Source organism: Pipistrellus kuhlii, unplaced genomic scaffold (genome assembly GCF_014108245.1).
Source record: "Pipistrellus kuhlii isolate mPipKuh1 unplaced genomic scaffold, mPipKuh1.p scaffold_m20_p_21, whole genome shotgun sequence".
Lineage (NCBI taxonomy): Eukaryota > Metazoa > Chordata > Mammalia > Chiroptera > Vespertilionidae > Pipistrellus > Pipistrellus kuhlii.
Window position 1 is genome coordinate 8,811,631 of NW_023425520.1, and position 21,052 is coordinate 8,832,682.

Consider the following 21,052-nt stretch of genomic DNA (forward strand, 5'->3'; position numbering starts at 1 on the left):
AGTAGGTGCTCAAAAAATATTTGTGCCCTAGCTGGTTTGGTTCAGTGGATAGAGCATCAGCATGCAGATTGAAAGGTCCTGAGTTTGATTCCAGTCAAGAGCACATGCCTGGGTTGTGGGCTTCCATCCCCAGCAGGGGGAGTGCAGGAGACAGCCAATAAATAATTCTCACCATTGATGTTTCTCTCTCTCTCTCCCTTATCCTTCTTCTCTGAAATATATATACATTATATATAATATATATAATATATATAATATATATAATATATAATATATAATATATTATATATTATACAATATATAATATACAATATATAATATATAATATATAATATATAATATATAATATATAATATATAATATATAATATATAATATATAATATATAATATATAATATATAATATATAATATATAATATATAATATATAATATATAATATATATATTATATATTATATATTATATATCAATATATTAAAATTTGCCAAATGAATCAACAATATAACTACCCAAAATAAATTCTATAAAAAAATAAAAAGAGCCCTGGCTAGGTTGCACATTTGGTTGGAGCATTGTCATGTACACCAAAAGGTTGCAGGTTCAAGTTCTGGTCAGGGCACATACCTAGGTTGAGGGTTTGTTCCCTGGTCAGAGCACTTTCAGAGGCAATGGATGGATGTTTCTCTCTCACGTTGATATTTCTCTCTCTCTCTCTTTCTCTGCCACTTCCTTGCTCTCTAACGTCAATTAACATATACTCAGATGATAATTTAAAAAAGAAAAGAAAAGAAAAAGAAACAAGTGATTCACAATGCATGGGACGAGGAGGGGAGATGAGAGAGGGTTTAGGCTAAAGGTTGATAGAAAAGAAGTTACCAGGAATGGGCAGTCATCACTTAAGGTGAGCATCTCAAGCAAAAGGCCAAGGCCTTGGGTTAGGAGAGCCTTTTCTCTGCTCCAGGGAAAGAAGAGCAGCAAAGCCATAGGGTGGTAAAGCAGGAAGGGAAGAAAGATGCAGTGAGAGAGGCAACAGGGGATCATAGATGAGGCAGGGGATCATTGCTGATCTCGGCCCAGTGCTTGCATTTTGTTCCAAGTGAAGAATTTAAACAAGAGAGTGAAGAAAAATTATGTTGAGCTCTGGGAACTGAGAGCCTCCACTGGGACACTAATCAGGAATTTCCAGGATCCCTTCTCAGGAGAAAGATCATACACATCTATGTCCTATGACAGTCCCATGTGCCCTGGTGACTGGCCTGGCTGAGGCCCTGGAGTGGAAAGATATGGTAAAACACTGGGCTCAGTGTGACACAGGGGCAGCTCTGCTCATGAATTAGCAAAGACCTTAGTTAAATCATCTCCCTTGTGTTAGCAAACTCAAGGTGTTTGCCTCTTGGGGTGCTGTATTCAAGAATGAGACACAATTTTCCGGTTGGCACAAAGTAGGTTTATTTATTTGAAGCAAGTAAAGGAGACAAGATTCACATTCAAAGCTCTTTCTTCAAAGAGAGGCTTAGACATTGCTTGTCAACACTATTTGGTCAATTATACTTTTTTAAAAAAAACCATTTTTGTTGTGATTATTACAGATGTCCCTCTTTTTCTTCCCCATTACTCCCCTCCACCCCTTTCCCAACATGCCTCAGGCCTTCACCACCCTATTGCTTGTGTCCATAAGTAATGCATGTATGCATATAAGATCTTTGTTTAATTTCTTCCTGCCCCCTGTCTTCCCTCTGAGAATCATGAGTCTGTTCCATTTTCATGCCTCTGATTTTATTTTATTTACCAATTTATTCTGTTTATTAGATTTCTTATTAGTTTATTTTTATATTTAATTGTTATAGGTAAGTATTTGTTGCTATTTTGTTGTTCGTATTTTTTATTTTTTTTATTTCTAATTTCTCTTCTCCATCTTCTTAAGGAATATCCTTCAATATTTCCTATAATATTGGTTTGGTGGTGATGAATTCCTTTAGCTTTTTCTTGTCTGTGAAGCTCTTTATCTGACCTTCAATTCTAAATGATAACTTTGCTGGGTAAAGTAATCTTGGTTGTAGGTCTTTGCTATTCATCACTTTGACTATTTCTTGCCACTCCCTTCTGACTTGTGTAATATCTGTTGAGAAATCAGTGACAGTCTAATGGGCATTCCCTTGTAGATAATTAACTGTTTTTCTCTTGCTGTTTTTAAGATTCTCTATTTGTCTTTAGCCGTTGGCATTTTAATTATGATATGACTTGGTGTGGTCCTCTTTGGGTTCTGCTTTTTTTTTTTTTTTTTATTCTCTGTGCTTCCTGGACTTGTAGTTTATTTCTTTCACCAGGTAGGGGAAACTTTCTGTAATTATTTCTTCAATTATGTTTTTAATATTTTGATCTCTCTCTTCTTCTGGTACCACCATAATGTTAATATTGGTATACTTGAAGTTGTCCCAGAGGCTCCTTGCATTATATACACATTTTTGGATTATTTTTGCTCTTCTGGTTGGGTGTTTTTTGCTTTTTCATATTTCAAATCATTGATTTGATTCTCAGAATCCTCTATTCTATTGTTTAATCCCTGTATATTATTCTTTATTTCAGTCAGTGTATGCTTAATCTCTGACTGGTCCTTTTCCATTTTTTTTTTTTGAAGTATCCAGAAGGTTCATGAGTAACCTTATAATCATGGTTTTAAACTCTATATCCAGTAGTTTGCTCTCTTCAATTTCTTTCATTTGTGACATGTTTCTTTATCTCTTTATTTTGGCTGCTTCACTGTGTTTGTTTCTATGTATTTGGTAGAGCTAATTCCTCCTAGTGACACCAACAGCAATCAAGTCTCAACTACAACAAGTCTGTACTCACAGCCCACAAAGGGGTGCACCTAAAGTGCCCAACATGGATGACTGGGGAGGCTGAGCCACTGGGCCCTATAGGACACCTACTACACAGGGCCACTCTACCAACTCAAGGAGACATAGCGACCTTCAGGCCAATTGGCTGTGAAAACCAGCTGTGACTACAGTGAAAGAGTTGTTGTGCAGGAGATACCCCTATGTAGCAGAACTTGCTTCAGTGGGGCTTTGGTGCTCATTGAGTCGGACCCTTGAGTGTGTCATTACGGATGTGTGTCTAGTTATAATCTGGTGTGGTCTGACACAGACCATTAAATACATTGGCTCTTGAGTCACCAGGGAGGTGCAAAGTCAGCCATCGCCTGAGACCACCTAGAAGGAGCTACAGAGAGATCTGCAGATTCCTCCTTTTTGTATCAGGTTTGGAAGTGCCCAGATGAGGCCCAGCTATGAAGCACAGCAGGCTGATGCTGGTGCCAGGTCTTGGGCCTTTTGCCCTTTATTGATAGGTTTGGGACTCCTTGACCCAATTGCAGCTTATTTGAGAGATTTTAACCTGAGGAAGGTCAGGCCATTCAAATGCAAATTCCACTGCACACAGCTTGGGTGGGGTTGTAAATTGGATGAGACAGGACAAACAGAAATGGCTGCCAGTCAGCTGTGCAACTGGAGAAGTCCCAGCATAGGAACAATGATCCCTGCGAGCACCTCTGCCTAGGAGAAAGCCACACCAGAGTTCCTGCCCCAGTGCCAGACAATCCAGTTCCTCCTTATATGTGCCTTGCCCTGGTGCTGGAACTCAGAGAAAGTGGAACCTTCCTGGTACAGGCCTTTTTAAGAGCAGCCTCTGTGTCACTCAGCTCCAATCTGCACTGGTTTTTACAGCCCATAGTTCTCACTGCCCATAGGGACTTCTTTTCCCAGCTCTGGGGATCCTGGACTGGGCATTTGGTGTGGGGCTGGGTCTCCTTGCTCCTCCGGGCAGCCTCCACAGAGATCTCCCTCCCAATTATAATAAAAAAGTGGCACAGGTGAGTGCTGGCCTAGCCCGTTCCATGACAATTACTTCTTACCAGTCTCAGTGTGCTTTCTTCTTTACTTCTCTAGTTGTAGGACTTCCATTCAGCCAGATTTCCAGTGGTTCTGAATGATGGTTGTTCTGTATTTTAGTTATAATTTTGATGTGGTTGTGGGAAGCGGCCAGTACAGGCATTTACCTCTGCCACCCTCTTCAAATCTCATGGTTAATTATACTTCGATTTTTGTCTTTGCCATTGCTTACATTTATCCTTTGAGTTTGTCAAGCTCATCCTGTTACAACTGGTCTACAAAATACATTTTAACATTTAGCAAGGATAACATTTAGTAATACCATTTAGAACTGCTCAGATCTTGGGAGCCTTGTGTATCTAACACTTGGTCCTCATGACATCCGAGGAAAAAGCTGAAGCTTGTGCATTGGGATGGTGGTCCCCAGAGGGCTGGGGCCAGGTGAGTCCCCACCAGCTGCCTCTAGAACCTAAGCACTCACTGTCCACAAATGTTCCTCTAAGACCCTGGCCTTCTAGAAGAATTCCTACTCTTTGCCGAAAGTTACAGAGTCATTGCTTATAAACTCAAGTACAGTAACTGATACATGAGGGGCTGCCAATTGATAGCCCACAGGGTTTTATTTTTGAACGCAAATTACTTGCTAAGATTTTTAAAAATATAAAGATTTCCCATGAAAATATGCATGTCTTTGGGGAATAGGCTTCTCTTGGCCAAGGGGAGGAGGGATGGAAGAGCACATCACCTGGCCACACTGGGGAGGACACAAATTGCAACAGAGGAGCAACATGGCCTGCAGATGCCGTCCCAACCCTCACTGTCCTCTCTCAGGTGCCTTCTTCAGATGGAGAGGCTGGGACTCAGGCCTCTGCCCTCAGGTGGCCCCTGCATAGTGTGTGAGGCACCAGCAGCCAGGGAAGGGGGCAACTCTCCAGCCATAACCTGCCTTTGTTCTCGTCCTCAACCCCAGTTTTCTCTGCTCTCTCACACAAGACCTCTATCATGGTCTCAGATTGTTTGAACTTTCCAAATTCTCCCTTTCATGGCCCTCACAACTCCAGGGCCCTCCAAACATGAGCCTGAAATCACAGGCAACTGGGAATCCTGTGGAGGGGATGTAAGGTGTGGGAGAGGGGATGCCACAGGAGAACTGCCATGTCAAGGTCAGGGGGCTTGCCACCAAGTTTACATGGGTGGAAAGCAGGAAGCAATTCAGGGCACCTGACAAAAAGCTGTGCTGGGAGGTGGAAGGCAAGGGGACTCATCTGCACATGCATGCTCATACACACACCAGATCCCACAGCTGACCCAGCCCACAAACACCCACAGACCCAGACACACCGAAATGCCCCAGTGCCCATGCAATGCCTCTCTAATTGCATTTCTGAAAATGAGAATGAGGAAATCAAATGACACTTAGGCGATGGCTATTCCCCATGACCATTTCCCATGTCCCATGTGAGCAGCCAAGGCAATGAGCAACCTGAGTTCTCGACTGAGCTCCAGACTCCTTAGCAATCCCCATCAAGGTCCAAGCTGAACTTGGCCTGGTCTGGCTGACCTGTGGGCTCTGCCATGTCCTCATCTTCCCTGGCCATGAAGGCTGTGGACAGGAGCAGCAGACTCATGTAGGGGGTTAGGGGGTGGGTTACAGTCAAGGTAGGAGGGTTACAGTAAAGGTAGGAGCAGTGGAAATAACTCTCTTCCAACAAGTTTTCATGGAATACACAGGATACCAGCTTTTCGCCATCATTATTGAGCCCAGGGGTCCTTCCCCATGCCTCCAAGCATCCTGGAATCCTATGCCAAAGGCTGGGCAGCAGCTTTCTAAAGGATCTCTCCCCCATGGGTCTGTGCTATGGTGTCCATCTTCCCCCTGACCCATTCTGCAGACCCTCTGATGTGGATCCAGGCTCTCTATTCCACATGGCATCTTTGACAGAGCTCTGATGGAAGATTACAGTTTTCTAGAATGTTGTTTTCAATTTTTTTTTTTTTTTTTGAGCAGGCAAATTGCATTATCAGCCACCCTGTTATATCGTTATACCTGAGGTCAACTGAGACCATCAGATCTTTTTTTTTTTTTATAGCAATACTAGAGGCCTGGTGCATGAAATTTGTGCATGGGTGAGGGTAGTTCCTCAGCCCAGCCTTCACCCTCTCCAATCTGGAATCCCTCTCACAATCCAGGACAGCTGGCTCCTAACCACATACCTGCCAACCTGCCTGATTGCCCCTAGCCACTCTGCCTGCCTGCCTGATCACCCCTAACTGCTCTCCCCTGCCACCCCGATTGCCCCTAAACATCTCTGCCTAGGCCCTGCCTCGTGGCTTTGTCCGGAAGGATATTTAGATGTCTGGTCTAATTAGCATATTACCCTTTTATTAGTATAGATAGTAAAGCCTTCCCCCATCCCTGAAATTGAAAATGGAGATTTTGAATGTGATTACAGGTTTCACAGTTTTCTTTTATTGTTTCTAATCTATTAGACAATGAGATGAACAGCTGAGGGAGAGCAGGGTCAACGGATGACCCAGCCTGGTCTGGAGGTCCAATTACTATTCTCCTGAATCTTCCAAGAGCACAAGAGATACACAAGAATTTCAGAGTTAGGGTAGTCCTGGACAAACACAAAGATCCTGAGCTCTGAGAGAAGCAGGCAATGGGGACAACATAGCTCAGGTCTATCAGAAGCTATCTGCCAGGACCTCCCAACACAGGATTGCAGGGAAATGGATGCCTCCAAATGGTTGACCTTCTCTCACTAGAAACTGGGTCTTGGCTTTATCAGACCCTGGCCTCCACCTTGCTAGACACTGGACTTCAGCCTCACTGGAGCCCCAGCCTTGGCCTCACAGCCTTGGGTGTGGCTCTTGTCCCTTCAACAGAGCCCTCCTCCCCTGGCTGTAGTCTCTGTGCCAGCCTGGCCCTCCCTATCTCAGAGGGTCCCTGAGGGCATGCCTTCTGCAGGATGCCAGCTATGCCCAATAAGCTGTCATCCTTCAGGGTGTGAGGGAAACCCTCCAGCCTCACATATAACAAACTTGGTCTATTCTCACAGTGCAGAATGTACATGTGCCCAACTTCTCCACTGTTGCATAATTTTCTAGCTGTTTTCAGGACTGTTTCATCCTTCACCTGGCATATTTCAATGGCCATCTATAAATGTTAGACATATGTAAATACAAAATTGAGCATATGTATGAAATGACAAATAGAAGTAAAGGAAAGGAGGTGGGAGACCAGAACTTAGCAAAAAAACAAAACAAAACAAAAAAAAACCCAGATGAAACAAGTGTAAACATACTGAATGTTTACATTTCTAGAACTCAGGGAAATGAAATGAAATTGGACTCAATTTAAATTTAAAGTGAGGTGTTTGTCCTGTAAAATCAATTTCAACTTGTGGTGTTTGGACTTTTTTCCAAATTTTTTCCCCTTAAAGAACAATCCCTAAAACCCCACCACTAAAGAAGAAGAAGGAGAAGAAGAAGGAGAAGAAGAAGAAGAAGAAGAAGAAGAAGAAGAAGAAGAAGAAGAAGAAGAAGAAGAAGAAATTCTATAGGCATTTTTTTTGCCAAATATTTCTAAATATATATTTATTGATTTCAAAGAGGAAGGGAGAGGGAGAGAAAGATAGAAACATCAATGATGAGAGAATTATTGATCAGCTGCCTCTTGAACACCCCCTACTGGGATCAAGCCCACAACCCAGGCATGTGCCCTTGACTGGAATCAAACTCAAGACCTTTCAGTCCATGGACCAATGTTCTATCCACTGAGCCAAACCAGCGAGGGCTTGCCAAGTATTTTTAACAGCATAAACCAAGATGCCCTTGTAAGGGGCAGAAAGGCATGGAGATGACAAATCCCCCACATTGCTTCTTCCTGTGTGTGGACCATCTGCACTTCCTCCCAATGGGAATCCTGGATGGCATGCCTGGGTTCTTTGTTTCACAGGAGTGTTCTGGATTTTGCTGATGACAGGGCTGTGAAAGAATTCAGAGCTGAGAGAAGAGATGGGTGCAGAGAAGGAGGGAGTTTATTTTACTTTCCAAGGGAGTAAAGGGCAGGTACATTGCTAATCAATACAGGCACAAGAAACAAAAGGTGGCTTCCCCTTTAAAGGGTAATGGATGCTGTTGCTAGGTGACATGGAAGGGAGGAGGATTTGGGGCTGAAGTAGTTTGTTTTTCAGAAAACAGTCCAGGCAGATGTATTAGAAAGGTGTCTTGTCGGTATTGTCCCCAAGCCTATAACACATGAGTAGAGCAAAAGTTATGAAGCGTTCAAAAGAGGCCTGTCTGAAGGGAAAAGGAAAAGGAAACTTTCTATTAATAGAGACTCCTTGGTGCGAATTATCCCTGAGCTGTAAAAATGGGAGAAGGGGGATGCAAGAATGTAACCTTGAGAGTAGCTTATCTTGTCTTGCAGTTTTGAACAGAGGCACCAACAATTTGAATTGGAGGAGCCAACAATATTGGGGCTTAATTAGCAGGTACTTCTCATAAATTATGGAAAGCCACAACAAAGAAAAAGAAAGGCTTTTTTTTTTTCCCTCTTTATTTTCCTTTTTTTTTTTTTTTTTTTTTTTTTTTTTTTTTTCCTTCATAAGGAGGACCCTCTCTTTGTGGAACCAGAATCTTCCCAGGATGGCACCTGTGACTGGAAGCATCTGAGGGACCTTCCATACAAGCCAGTCTTTACCTCAGGCCATAAGCTAGAGGCTTGCAGGCAGAATCATATATATACAATTGGAAGATTTTGGATTATATATCTAGATTTTGGGTTCCTTTTGGTAAAATAAAATACCCTGGCAACACTGGGTCCATTCATATCCAGCATGGAGCTGGAGCAGAACTTATAAGAGGCTGTCCCTATGATTTCTGTCCCTCACTCAGATAGTTAATTTTTGCATCATGAACCACCCTAAAACCTAGTAGAGTAAGATGAGAGTTATCTCCAGTCACACAGCTCTGCAGATTGGTCTAGGCAGTTCTCCTGACAGGGCAAGTGTGGGGTGGCTGGAGCAGCTCTGCTCCACATTGGCTGACATTGCCCGCCGCCCTCTCTCCCCCACATCTCCCAGGTGAAGGGGCACCAGCTCCCAGAAGGAAGCTCATCTCATGGAGGAAGTCAGAAACTTCTAGAAGGTGAGCATGAAAGCACAATGCCTCTGAGACCTGGGCTCCAAACTGGCACATTGTCTCTTTCAGCCAACTTCCCTTGGTCAGAAGAGATATATATCCCAGCCCACATGAAGGGGCAGAGAAACGGCAGACACACAAGGTGTAGATATAGGGACATGGATTGAATAGTGTTCTCCCCCAAATGAAGGATGCCTAGAACCTCAGAAAGGGATCTGATTTGAAAATGGGGTCTTTGCAGATGTATTGTAGTTAGTTAAGATGAGGTAATATGGAATTAGCGTGGGCCTCAAATCCAATGTGACTAGTGTCCTTATAGGAAGAGAAATGGAGACACAGAAACAGAGACACACAGGGAGAGCAACACGAGACAATGGAAGCAGAGAGTGGGTGTACTTAATTACAAGTCAAGAAGTGCCAAGGATTGCAGACAACTACTAAAAGCTAGGAGAGAGGCAGAAAACAGACTATCACTCAGAGAGAAAACTAATCTTGCCAACACCTTGATCTTGTATTTGTGGTCTCCAGAACCATAAACAAGAAATTTCTGTTGTTTTAAGTCATCCAAGTTTGTGGTAATTTGCTACTGACAATCCTAGGAAACTACCCGTGTTTCCCTGAAAATAAGACATCCTCCCAAAATAAGACCTAGCGCATGGAAAGATAAGACATCCCCTGAAAATAAGACCTAGCGCAACTTTGGGAGAAAAAATTAATATAAGACACTGTCTTATTTTCGGGGAAACAGGGTATCATACGATGGATAAGGAATTGGGCACAATGATATAGTCTATCACAGACTGCCCTTCTTGGACACAATTATGGAAGACTTTTCTACTTGCAAAATACACTTGCCCCTGCTCTAGACATCCAATTAGGGCATCAAGCAACAAGTCTAGACACCCAATTAGGGCATCAAGCGACAAATCTCGTACTCTATGGCAAATCTGGATGCAGGTCTTCTTGCTCTAGAGACCTATGAACAAAGCAGGAACTGTCTGTACATCTCCCCTCGTCACACTCCTCCCCCACATGTAGAGCAGGAACAGGATCACTTAAGAAACACTGCCATTCAGGAGAACAGAAGGCCCAACTAGCCCCTGGTCCACAGCAATTCTTAAGTAGCTGGAGAAACATTGTTAGGAACTGCTACCCTGGGGTAGGAATGCTGTAATTAGGCTCTAGTCCACTACTGGGGGCTGGACTCTCAGTCCTTCATTGTCAGTGGCTTTGGGGTCTAATCTTTAGGAGACCCTGCCCATCACACTATTCTCCTTGGTCACTTCAGAGAAGGACACTGGAAATTATGCCCTTTCTAGCAGCTGAAGATTTTCTCAGCCTGCATTTTGCCCATAAAAAATTAGTGGTCAGGGACATTTTTTCATCGTGAATAGCCTCAGTCTCTTTTAGTCAATATTGTGGGCTTTTCCAATACGGCTTTCTCAAAAATTGTGGGTTTCTTATATATTTGATTGCCTGTGCCAAAATCTGTATTTACAATTCATTTTAAGACATACCTATCTTGAACTTAATTACAGGTACTGTGGGCAGCTTAGGCTATTGCAGGATCATCAATCTTTCTGGTAACTACTACACACCATTTAATTCTTCCAGAGACCTTCAGAGGGGTGTGAGAGCTATGTCTCTGATTTGCTCTATGCTCCTAAGCTACATCTTTATAGCCATGCCCATGATTTGACTTTTCTCTCAGGCTACATCTTAATTTGAGAATCTTTTATTGAATGGAAAGTCTGGAGGTTAGAAATTGTTTTATTTTTCAACCCAGCAAGCTCCAGATTTTCTGTGCTTTCTCCCTTTTCTCTCAATTCTTTCTGATATCTGGCTATGTTGTCCCTGAGCTATCTCCTCTTTATAATTGTTTTTTAAAATATGTTTTTATTGATTTCAGAGATGAAGGGAGAAGGAGAGAGAGATAGAAACATCAATGATGAGAGAGAATCATTGATCGGCTGCCTCCTTCATAACCTCACACTGGGGACCAAACCCACAACCAGGGCATGTGCCTGACTGGGAATCAAACTGTGACCTCCTGGTTCATAGGTTGATGCTCCACCACTGAGCCATGCAGGCTGGGCTTCTTCTTCATAATTCTTCATGAAGTGCAGGCATCAGGAACCCACTCAAGCCTGCAAATTCTACCTGGACACTCCCAGGCAAGAAAAAGCAAGTATCCCTTCATTTAGAACCTCCCACTTGTCTTTGTGGAATGAGAGAATGGAGCAGAGAATGTCCAGGGAAGGGGGAGCTCTCAGCTGTAGGAGCTGGTCCTGCTTTCCACATGTAGGACACAGAGTGTTATTTCCACTCTTACAAGCAAAACTCAGGTTTGGCTGCCTGCAACAACAAAGGCAAACTCATGAGACAGGTGCTGATGAGAAGAAAAATGTTTTATTCAAGCGATGGCAACCTGGGAAGATGGGAGACTCTCATTCCAAAGCTCATCTCAACATCTCAGTACAGGCAGAAGTTTTTATAAGGAGGGAGAGGGAAAGCAGAACAAAGAGATCAACAGGAAGTGGTTGAAAAGTCCTCTCTGTGCAGACCAGAACAGTCCATTCCAATAAGGACCTAAAAACTGGTTGTGATGGCCTAGTGGGCATTGTCCTGGTTTTTGTCATCCTGATTTTAGAGTTGAAGGTGAGCAAATCTCCCAGAGCTTGGATGACTGAAGGTCGGAGTCTGTATATTTTGAAGTTAGTTGCTAGAAACCTTATACACACATGCTGGCTATCTATAGTCACACATCAGCTGGAGTCATCATTCACAGAAACAATGTCAAAAGAATGGTGGGAGTGGGTTACAATTCCCCATTGCTACATCCTCTCCCCACTCCTGGAAGCTGCCAGTGTCCCTTGGCTTTTGGTCACATCCCTCCAGTCTCTGCCTCCATGGTCTCATTGTCCCCTTTTCTTCTGTGTTTGTTTGTGTCAGATTTCCTTCTGTCTCCCTCTTATAAGGATCCCTGTGGTCGCATTTAAGGTCCACTCAGATAAACCAGGAAAATCTCATCTCAAAGACTTAAATTTACTCATACCTTTTGCAAATCAGGCCGAATTTACATTTTTGCAACCAACCAACCAACCAACCCACCAACCATTCCTGGCAAACACATGGGAGTAGCCAAGACCACATCCAGAATAGGTTAGATGCAAGCCAGTAAGATTGGGGTCTTGCTTGCCAAACGCAGAGGGAAGGCATGTAGGGAGAGACAGCAGCATGAACACAGGTGAGAGGCATGAGCATGCATGGTATGTTCAATAAACTACTCCAGGCATCAGCTCTATTGCCTCCTCAGGGACCAGGAGGGATCCCTCAAGAGTGCAAGCATTTCCTTTCTGTTCTCTGAACCTAGGCACCACTTTTCCCTAATGTATATGTTTTTATTTTTTAAATTGTCAGTTAAATTAATGTTGGGCCATGGAGACTCAATGCTCGGGTTGCCTTTCTTGAGGGGAATGTTCTTAATCCCTCCCCCTCCTCCCTCCTCCCCTCCCCCAACCAGGCATCTTGGAGATTGGATGCAATTGTTGCCTGCAGGCCCATTTCAGCTCTGGGGCTGGAAGTCAGGAAGACATGTGGGGGACCAGCACTATTCTCTAGACAAGTGGCATGCCCACCTGTATCAGACTCTGTCCCAGGACAGGGGAGAGGACTTGCCCAAGCACATGAAGGCTCAAAGGTTGAAAAGAATGGGTGGATCAATCATGAATATATGGCAGGTGGCAGAAACCGATTTGGGCTAAATTAGGCAAAGAGGAATTTATTGTTTCTCAAAATTAAACATTGGCCTTGGACATCTGCAATGATGTCCCCAGAACTGTTTCTTTCCCTCCAACTTTCTTTCCTGCCTTCCTTTGGTTCAGTCCCTTCTTAGACAAGAAGTCTCTTCATGGTGCAAAGAGGGCTGCTACAGCTCCAACTTCGCATTCTCACAACCTTAAGCCCCTGGGGAAAATAGACTACTGTCCTCAAGAGCTTAGATTGAGTCCTAGGTATCTGATGGGCCCACCCCTGAACCCAACCCATGATGAAATTCACTGAGGAGCCATGTGATCCATCCAGGGCTGGGTCAGCTTTACTCCCAGCTACATGACCCACTGTGGAGAGGTATGAGTGGCCGCAGACAAGTAAGTGTCCCATAGACCACTCTAACAATTCTGACTCAGAGTATGCCTGTTAAGTCACAAAGAAGTTAATTTTTATAACTTAGAGTGTCCATTTTAATGGCTGTATTAATCAGCGAGGGCTGCCCTGTGAGGGATGCCAGTGGCAGAGCTATAAACATGTGATGCCGTTAATAGACAATAACAACAAAAGCACACTCCTCTCCCTCCTCCTCCTCTTCCTCTTCCTCTCCCCCTTCCTTCCCTATCTCCTCATCTCATACCTTCTGCTCCCCCTCCCTCTTTGTCTTTCCTTTATCCTCTTCCTCTACCTCCTGCTCCTTCTACTGCTCTGCCTCCTTTTTCTGCTCTTGTTCCTCCTCCTGCTCTTCCTTCTGCTCCTCCACCTTTTCCTGTTTCTCCTCTTCTTGTTTTTCCTCCTCTTCTAGTTTCTTCTCCTTCTTCTGTTCCTCCTTCTTCTCATGCTCCTCTTCTTTCTTCTGTTCCCCTCCTTCTCCTCCTCTCGCTCATTTCCTTCCTTCTCCAACTCCTCTTTCTGCTCCTCCTCATCCATGGCCACACCCATTGGGACCCACCAATCTCTCAACACAGAGGCCCTTGGCTCACTGGCTGGAGTGCTGTTCACTCTTGATTCAAGCCTCACTTTATAGGGTTATCTACTTCTGAGGATTTCAACCACAAATTGCCTGTGTCTGCTGTGTGGCCCTGGGCTGTATGTCAGGGCATGGAGATAACAATAGTTAACACTTGCATTATCTCATTTAATTACCTCAACTGCCCTATGAGGTGCACACTGTTTTTTTTGTGTGTGTGTGTGTTTTGTGTTTTTTTTTTTTTTTATCATCTTCATGTTACAGATAAGAAAACAGAGGCCCAGAGAGGTTAGGACAATTCTCCAAGGTCACCCAGCATACCATGCTATCAGCCTCCCATCCCTGCAGCCGCTTCTCCTCTCAGCACCTGCACTATGTGTGTGCCCGTAACCCCGCTAAAGCAGGAGTGGATTGCTCCCTCCCTGATGCCTGGCACAGAGAAGGTGCTGGATGAGGAAGTACTGACCAGAGAGGAGGGCATGTTCCGGTAATGTGGCCCTTGCCCTTCAAGAACTGCAGCCCCCAAGGTGCTTTTCTTTCAAAGCTTGGCTTGGAGCTGAGCCCCCTGGCATCCAGCCTCAGCTCACTTGGCTCCAGGCCTGCCCAGACACACGGGCCTGCAAAGCCCTTTGGTAAAAATCAATGCAATGGCTGGCAAGCAGCTGGGCCTTGCTTCACAGGGCTCCACCGTATCCCAGCAACAACACGTGCATCCCCTCAACTGCAGGCTCCTGAGAAGATGCTGCTCTCAGACCCAGAGCCCAGCCATCCCTTGCTGAAGCTACAGAGCTCACTGCCTCCAGCGGGGGCTTCTATGAACTCACCTCCTGAGCTGGAGACCCACCCCACCTCATCCAGGGGAGGGACTGAGAAAGGTAGTCAGGTCATGAGCCCTGACCAGGTAAGGCCCTGTATCTTGGCAGTTAATTCCTAAGATCAGGGCAAATGGCAGGGAGGCCTGTGTGAAATATGAGCTGCTAAGATTTGACAGGAGCCTGCAAATAGATGTATGAGCAGGATGCTTTATGAATATGCAGCTACTTGAATCAGAAAGCTATTATCCTCCTGCCTAGAGATCAGCTACAGACCTGAGAGATCACCCAGACCCACTGGAGATTCCGGGTAGTCCCTGCCCTGTCTGATCACAGCTACTGCGAGGCATCAGCTTGTGTGGTCGGCAACCCTATTCCAGAACACCAGGAGCCTGACCAGCAGTGAGGCCTTCCTTTGGCACTCTGCCAGGTGGGGCTACCAGCCCCTCCGAGAGGAGGTGTGCAGCCAGAGCTCCTTGATCATCCTGAGTTCATCCAAATCCTGCCATCCTGCCCACCCTGAGTCATATATTTTTAATTACCGTTATACAATTTTTTTCTGTCTTTTTTGTTCCACTAGCTAACGCTGTTTACTTTTGTACTTTTAACTTTAAAAATCCTAATTGTTCTTTTCCTGTTTTATCTCAGCCTTTTGGAAGCTGTTAACTATTCTCATTAAGCTCATTTGTTTTCCTATTCTTTTACTATAATTTAGTGTTTGAATTCCAAGAATCTTTTCAATATGGCCTCTCCTGAGGCCAGCAGCATCTGTGGGGAAAGAGCCTGGTGGACCCTGACTTAGGTGTAACTCTGGTGAGGCTGGTTACCTGGCCTCTTAGGGTCACTTCAGGTCTTGGAGCCTCAGTTTTTTTGTTGTTGTTGTTGTTGTTGTTTGTCTGTTTGTTTGTTTCATATGAAAAAAGGCAATAGTCATACATATGGGAAGATTCAAGCCTGTGTAGAGTTATCATGAGAATGACAACTATCTAATTTAAATCACCTGGCCCAGAGCCTGCCTGCTGTGGTACCCAATCATTCTCAGTGGAGGTTAAACTGACATCAGGAGTCTGGGATTCTTTTGTGTCCTTCAGTTATAGGATCTGTGGAAGCTGTGAGGGTGGTCCCAGACACAAGCCGAGAAATTTGGACACATGCGTTAGGGACAGCACAGCCCACTTCTTGCCTTCTGGGACACTGCTCTGCTCTGGTTGGGAGGGGAGATGTTAGTCAAACACAGCACCACACCCCTCGCTGCAGGCATGGACCAATCAGAATCCTTCCCCAGTGCTTTTTAACTGGATGCAAGCCCAAAGCTATTTCTCCCTGGTGGAGATGTGGTAAAACATAACTGCAGGTGTCAGGAGCTTACAGGGGAAGAAGTTGAGCTGGGAGAGCCCCCAAGGGCAGAGAGGGAAGGGTACCACATGCTGATCCTAGGACCAAAGACCAGTTTAGTTCTAAAAGCCTTTGAACTTGTTTGATCTGCCTTCTGACACTTGCAACTAAGAATCTTAACTCAAAACCTATATCTCTTTTGGTCCCCAAAGATGAAGCCCTATAACCTAAGCCCCTTTCCCACTTCAAGCAGACTCTGGGGGCCCTCCAGGGGCCACATTGGTGAACTCATCCACCAGGTACAGTGGCTTCTTTCTCTAGGAGAGCACCTTTTATGAACTGACTCATGGGCTGAAGCCCTGGGTGGTTTCCACATCCCGCACCAGGCAGGCTCCTTTGGAGCCCAGGGGGACACCTGACAGATGGTCCCAGAAGGAGGGGCCACAGGCCTGAGTAGGGACAGCATCTGAGTCTCAGCCCCAGAAAATGAGAGCCAGAAACATGGCAGGAGTGTGGTTGGGGGAGGGGAGAGCGGTTGCCAGAGCTGTGCCCAATCAGATCATCAGCCTCATGACCAGGGGAGGGCCCTTCCTCACAGCAAGCCCTGACCAACCCCAAAGAGAGAGGGCAGAGGCAGAGGGTTGGGAAGTAGAGGAAGAAGCCCAGTCAGGAAGATGGCTGGAGGTCAGCATGAGGTAAGGAGGAAGGAGACAATGCAGGCCCAGGACTGCAGCAAGTCCATCAGGGGATTCTTTGCCCAGTTCAGAAATGCCGTCATCTCATTCAACTGACCAATCACTCTCAAAGCAGGCAGCATCATTAGCAGAGCAGAAGTCATAGAGGCTGTTGGAATCCTCTTCAAATCACCACAGAGGACAGTCATGGCAAGTTGAGCAGATTACCAGGATGGAGGCATGGCAGCTTCTAATGGGCAGATTCCCTCTGAGAGAGTCATGTTCCGCTTTGATCTGAATCAGGGGTAATGGGCAGGGCCCTCAGCTGCAGGGAGAGGGAGGCATCCTGGGAAATGGAGTGTGGCAGGGCCAGGCAGCAGCTCCAGGACTCTGTCCTGGATTAGGGTGCCAGAGCCTTGCCTTCCTCATGCCACTTCACCTCAGGAGCAGCCCATGGCCAGTTGCCCGGAGGACAGCTAAGAGTCACAGTGGCCCCTTCCTGTAGGTTCTGATCCCAGCCCAGGGCCTTATCACTGTTCTGTCCCCCTGCCCCGCAGGTTGCCAGCTTGCTATCCAAGCTGGAATTAGCTGGGGAGTCAACCTATGTGCATTCTTTAGAAGGCAGCCACCTCTTCACAGGGCTTTTCCTCCACACACGATGTCCTCATGACCCAGACCCTCCGCTGTGACACCACGTGGCAGTGAGTAGCTCTGAAGTCATCCCCTCTCCCTCTCTCTCACACCCACATCCATTCCACAAAGCAAAGCTTGTTAGCCCCACCTTGAAAATAAGATCTAGACCCTGATCATCTCTCCCATGTGCACTGCTCTACACTGATGCAGGTAGTTACCACTACCGCTTGCTGGGTTGAAGCAATACCAGGCCCCCCCCCCCCCCCAACCCACATTGCCTTAGTGCAGCCCAGCAGCCAGAATAAAACTGCTAAACTGTAGGCCTGATATCCTCAGTCGTCTGCTCAAGACCCGCCTTCTCACTCTGAGTAAAAGCCAAAGTTTTTCCAACAGTGTCCAACCCTACCTAACCAGCAGCTGCCTTTGGAGCCTCTCCAACCCCTGCCATTCTCCTAGTCCACACTGCTGCTCCTCTGGTTTTTCTGCTCTTTCTTGAATAGGCCTTGCCCATCGCATCTTCTCTGCCTGAAACCTTCTCCGATTAGAAACCCAGATGATCACTTCCTCCCTTTTCCAGTTATTAATTCAATTGTGACCTTTTAAGTGAGTCCTTGCCTGGCCATCCCACACAAAAATTACCACTTTCTGTCTCACTGTAAGTGCAGAACCAACTCCCCTCTGCCTATGTCTTCTTAGCCCAGGCACCACCTGACAGTGTACTTATTTGTATGTTTGCCTGTTGTCCATCTGCACCACCAGAATGTATATTTTCTGCAGGCCAGACTTGCATCTTTTCACTGCTGTGTGCACAGTATCTGGGACCTAGAGAAGACTCCTAATCATTTGTTCAGTGAATGACTGAAAGGCATATTGAAAGGGGGCCTCCTGATAAGGCTGTTTGCATACAAGCGAGTGTAGGGAGTGAGTCAGAAGGGGAGGATGGAGCCCTGGCAGGCATGGCTAAGTGGTTAGAGTGTCAAGCCCATGCACTGAAGGGTCGTGGGTCAAGGACATTTACCTGGGTTGCAGGCTCATCCCTGGCTTCAGGAGGGATGCTTCTCTCTTACATCAAAGTTTCTCTCCCTCTCTTTCTCTCTCTCTCCCCTCCATACCTTCCCCCTTCCTATTCTGAATATCAATGGGGTGGGGGTGGGGAATCCACGGGTGAGGATTTTTCTTAAAAAAAAAATGGTGAGAATTGAGCAGCAGGAGAGGGCACTGTAGGACATGGTGAATTGTTTGGGGTTTATTCTGAGGGATCCTGCAAAACCATTGGAGGGTCTTCAGCAGGACGGTGAACTAATCTGATTCACATTTTTAAAATGTCATTTTGGCTCCCATATGAATAGGGCAGTACACAGTGCCAGGAGCTGACATGAAAAATCAGTGGAGAGGCCACGGAGATGGGCCAGGTAAGCCTAATCCAGCCCAGGGTGGGAGAAGAGCAACTGGGTTGGCCTGGAGAACCTGGGAATGGCAGGCACAGGCCCACAACCAATAGGCATGCTCCCAGAGCAAGCACAGTCCCACTTTGGTATTTTATCCCAGCTCTTTGGAATCTGAAAGAAGCTTCTGGCTGCTATAAAGGATGGTTGGAGCTCTGGGAGGGCTTCACTGAGGAGGGAGCATCTGTGGCTATAAAAGGCCCATTCACACAGTGTCCGTGGTGTTCCTCCACACTGAGGCCCTTTACACTCAGCATGCAGGTCAGGTCCAGAAGTCTCGGCCCCACGTCGGAGACTATAAGCCCCTCTTACTGGGCTGTGAGGTCCAGGGGAAGAAAAAGAGGAGGAGTCCAGCTGGGTAGGGAAGGAGGGAGAGGAGAAACCCAGCTGGATGAGGGGAGAAAAGGGAGACTCTCAGCCCTGGGGACTGGGCTGGTGGGCAAGCTGAGGAGAGGGTGAGGGTAGTCCTTGCAGAAAGACAACCCTCCTTCAACTTTGCTGCTTGAGGATGGCTACTAGCCATCCTAGTCACAGCCACACTATCAGGTCCTACCCAAAAGCTCAGCAGAGGTGTGGGTGGTGGAACGCCTGTGCCTCACTCTCCAGCAAGAGGGTTGGAGTTCAGCACTCACCATCACTTCCCTGTGGTTGCAGGGAAGGAGGGACTGCTCACTCAGGCAAAGCCAACTGGGGCCAGACCAGAGCTCCCAGACAGGGCCTCCTCTCAGGCTGCAGAGGGTCTTCTAGAAGCAGCCTCAATGGAAGAGGGAAGAATCCCTCTTCATACCCATTTAACACAACACTCCTTTTCTCTCCAAAGATCAACTGTGACCACGAAGGGCCAGGTGGCTCTAAAGTCACTCAGAAACTCTGTGTGCATTGTCTTGTACCAGAACCTTGAAAACATCTTCCTCCCATTGACATAAGTGAGGGAGACCTTCAACACAGAGCAAGAGACTTGCCTGTGAGGCTGGTGGGGAAGGGCTCAGCCAATCTAAAAGGTTTGAATGCCAACCTGGAGGATTTTGTCAGGAATTCAGGAGAAGGATTGAATGTCCTGAATTTGACCAAAGTTCTCCATTGTTCCAGGGAAGGACACACTAGACCCCACATGACTGTTTGGGAAAAAATTCTCATCCAGTTATCAGGCTAGTGAGCAGTGTATAGAGGAGACTGACAACAGTTCGCAGGATATAGGATGCAGGACCAGGACATAGGACATGAAACAGACACAGGATGCCTCCCAATCTGGAACAGAGGACATGCATCGCTTCAAGTATGATAGCATGTGAAATGTCGGACTAAATGTGAATGTGCCCACAGAGCTCAACGTTGAGTCCAGTTGGGCAAAGGCTCTTCCTCCATAACAAGTTCAGGCAAACTGGAGACACTGGTCATAAGAGAGCTGGCTATATACACCCAGGTGCCACCATCATCTTCCTACTTGGCACCTTTAGCACCCACCTTCTCTTATCCACCCGCCTCCCCAACCCCCAGAGCCCTGATGTTCTCTCCAAAACCTGGAACTGATTCCTTCACTTCCTTGTTGAAAACCTGCTAACCATTTCTTTCTGGGCTAACAGTTCTGATTTCACTCATCTAGGGGAAATAATGAACAACATAAACTGATAAATAAAAACAGATCCAGAGACAGGGAAGCATTGATCAAACTGTCAATCCTCAGAGGGAAGGTAGAGGAGGGTTGGGGGAAGGGGGAGAGATCAACCATGCATGCATATAAGCCTAATGGTCATAGACAACAGGGGGGTGGAGGCTTGGGTGGGGAGGGGCTTGGGATGGGAATGGGGGAATGAGGACAAATATGATACCTTAATCAATAAAGAAATTTTTAAAAAGAGAGAAAATGCATACACACAAGAAAGAAAACCTGCTAACCATTCCGTGTTCTATGAGATAAAGAGCAACTTAACCTGACTTTCAAGGCCTGTTATCTAGCCTGGACCACCCTTCCTATGAGCACCACCAACCCCATCTCCACATGCCCTCCTGTTTTCAAGCTTAGAGCAGTTGTGCCATGGTCTGCTGACCTTTGTGTCCCTGAAAGGTGACTGGGCCATCGAGTAACCATTAGGGAACAGTAGAGTGGCAGGTTCTTCAGACATGGATCTCTATCCACGAACTCCTGGTACAAACTTAAGCAAAGCAGTTACCTACCTGCCTGTAGAATGGAGAGGTGAAGTGATGCTGTATATAATCACACTTCTGAAGCATGGGTGAGATTCCCACTGCTTTCTTTGCTCTTCACATTGCTGGTCACCTTCCCCCATATCCCTCCACCAGAACAAAGCAGGAACTGGGACCTAAGATGGCCAGCACATTGCATACCTCTGGCCCCAGTGTTGTTAGCCCAGTGTTG

At 46.0% G+C, this 21,052-nt stretch overlaps 1 long non-coding RNA gene across 1 annotated transcript; it reads right to left on the reverse strand.

The window, feature by feature from the left end:
• Positions 1-1,905: 1,905 nt before the first annotated feature.
• On the reverse strand, positions 1,906-19,802 carry LOC118726011. The gene is made up of 3 exons (XR_004990193.1): positions 19,792-19,802; positions 8,513-8,517; positions 1,906-2,263 (listed from the first exon to the last, which is right to left on the reverse strand). It is a non-coding gene; the product is annotated as an uncharacterized LOC118726011 (long non-coding RNA).
• Between the last annotated feature and the right edge of the window lie 1,250 nt (positions 19,803-21,052).